This window comes from Panthera tigris, chromosome B4, assembly GCF_018350195.1.
Source record: "Panthera tigris isolate Pti1 chromosome B4, P.tigris_Pti1_mat1.1, whole genome shotgun sequence".
Lineage (NCBI taxonomy): Eukaryota > Metazoa > Chordata > Mammalia > Carnivora > Felidae > Panthera > Panthera tigris.
In genome coordinates this window covers 125,663,282-125,665,978 of record NC_056666.1, presented here as the reverse complement: position 1 = coordinate 125,665,978, position 2,697 = coordinate 125,663,282, and positions in this window count along the sequence as shown.

Sequence of the window (2,697 nt, the reverse complement as noted above, 5' to 3'; positions counted from 1 at the left end):
TGTGAGGCAGCAGAATTCTGAGCCTTTAACGTTATGTGCGATCCTTTGACAAACATTTATTGAGCACATACAATGTGCAAGGTACAATTCTAGACCCTAGGGATATAGCAGACCAAAAAGATACTGAGGGGAAGAATATTCTCACAGAGGGACCAGCCAGTGCCACAGCCAAGGTGGAAGGGTGTGTGCTGAGTCAGAGGAATAGCTTAGGGCTGAGTGTGGAGTGAACAAAGTGAGCAGGGAGGAGAGTAGGAGGAGGTGGGGTCTGACAGGTGACAGTGGCAGTGGGGAATTGAGGGGGATTAGGGCAGGGGTCAGCAAGCTTTTCCTGTAAAGGGTCAATAGATCTGAGCCTTTGCAAGCCATGTGGTCTCCACTGCAACTGCTCAACTGCTCAAGAAAGCAGCCGAAGACACCATGTCAACAAAAAGTGTGGCAGTTCTAAACCTTTATTTACAACAGGCAGCAGGCAGCTGGGTTTGGCTGGAGGGCCATAGTTTGCAGAACCCTCATGCAGGGCCTTGTAGATCAGTGTAAGCGTCACTCTGGGCATTGGGTAGAGAATAAAAATAGAGGGTAGAGGGCATGACGGAAAGCAGGAAGACCAGTTCAGAGATGGCTGCAATAATCCAGGCTCGTGTCACATAAAATATTTCCTTGGTTTCCAAATCATCGACAAGAGTATGACAGCGTTCCTCAGATGATTTATTCAACCTGCCATACCCCGTGCATAATTAATGACACCCACCTTCCCTCCAGAGGGGAGGACCCCAAGTGTTTTGCAACCTGATTTGCCAAGCAGAACTTTTTATCTAATTGAAACAGTGGGGGAGATTTTAAATAGGCAACAAGCAATTAGCCAAATTGGAAGAGACACAGGACACCAAGGTTCACACACCCACAAAAATCAAAACCAAAAGCAGCCCAGCCCCCAGCTCAGGTGATCTACAGAGAATGAGACCCGGGATCTGGGCATTTTGTTGGCTTCACGGTAGAACAGGCTCATCACAAACATTGAAATTTGGATAGCAATAATGGAGAAGGTGTTTTCCTCCTGTCTACTTCACACATTATGCTGGCCTTGGGCACAGGGAAGGCTCTTGATAAAAAGCAGCCATGTCTGATACAGATAAAGCTGAGACGGACATGTTCAACAGCCACCTGTTGGTACAAGAGCCACGTAGGGTGGCGTGGAGGGAGGTCGGCAAACACTGTTGAGGCCTCCCCATCACCATTCCTTCCTTCCTTCCACTCAGAGGAATCCTCACTTTGTTCTCGCTGCTCTGAGTGGCCAAGTCCCCAGGCAGGCCCCTTCCCTGCCCCAGGGATGAATCCTTATTGGTCTCTGTCAGTCAGCTGTGGGGTTCTCATTCCCCTTGCTAAATGCAGTGGCCGTGAGAATATGCCTCTGAGATTCCCCTACTGTAGGGAGTGTAATTGGACATCAGCCTGTCTGCCGTGCTCCAAAATCCATCCCTGCTTTGACCATGACTCACATTTCCCTTGGGCTGCTCTCAGCCAATGACAGAGTGTGGCAGGGATACTCAGGCAGGCTTATTTCTGGGAGTCACAGGGCTCCTCCCACAGGAGGACCTTGCCGAACATTCCTTAGGCTACACTGCAGTGCAAGGTGCTTTCGCCCAACCTTCCTCTTGCTCTCTCTCCTTCACCCAGGGTCAGACCCATGTTACTGTCTGCTGGCTCCCCTGTGCCTTCCAGCTCCCACCCCATTTTGTCTCACAGACGTTCCCCCTGTTGCATTTCTAGCATGCTTTATCGTACCCCAGCATCTGCTTCTTAGAGGACCTGGGCCAACACACCAAGTAATAATTACAGCACGAGCATGTGATACAGTTTGGCCAATGAGATGCAAAGGGGAGTGTTGGGAGGGGAGCTTTTAGGAAGTTTGTCTTTATTCTTAGAAAAGGGACCCAAGTTAGGACAGGTTTTTGTTGTTGTTGTTATTGTTTTGTCTTTGGTGTGTTTTGTTTTGTTTTGCTTTGCTTTTTTTTTTTTTTTTTTTTTTTTTGCTGTCTCAGGACCAGGGATGGGTCCATATTTTGTGGGACATAAAGCATATATAATTTGAAGTACCTTCTTCAAGTAAAAGAATGCACATACAGTTTCTTTCCAAAAATTTCGCAAAGGTATATGGTCACCCGAGGACATTGCTGGGCTTTGAAGGGACCTGGGAAAGTGAGAGACTTTCAATCTCAAGTTTTATTAGCTTCATGGAAATCTTCCTCTGTTTTTGATGTTGCCAGCAGCATGTGATGACTGGAGCTGGGGCAGCCATCCTGGGGTCATGAGCCAACACACTGGAAGGAAGCTGTCCTTATAAATGTTGCTGAGCTACACAAGTACCCAACTCTGGAACCGTCCTACTTCTGGATTTAGGTTTATGAGAGCCAATGAATGAATACATATCCTTACTCTTTAAGCCAAATTTAGTTGGATTTTCTTTTATTTGCAGCCCAAAGCACTTTGACTGATTTCAGGTTTATTCTGAAAGGGTTTCTTCTGCCAGCCCCATCCCAGGTTATGTACTAGATGGTGAAGAGTGATGTGGGATGAGAAAAGAAAGGAGAGGTAAGGTGGCAACTGCATAGCAATGGGGTCCCCACAGCTGATGTGTCCTTAGAAAATCCAGAAATTTTTCTAAGCAGACACTGTGAATGAATGTTAGAGTTAGAGAAT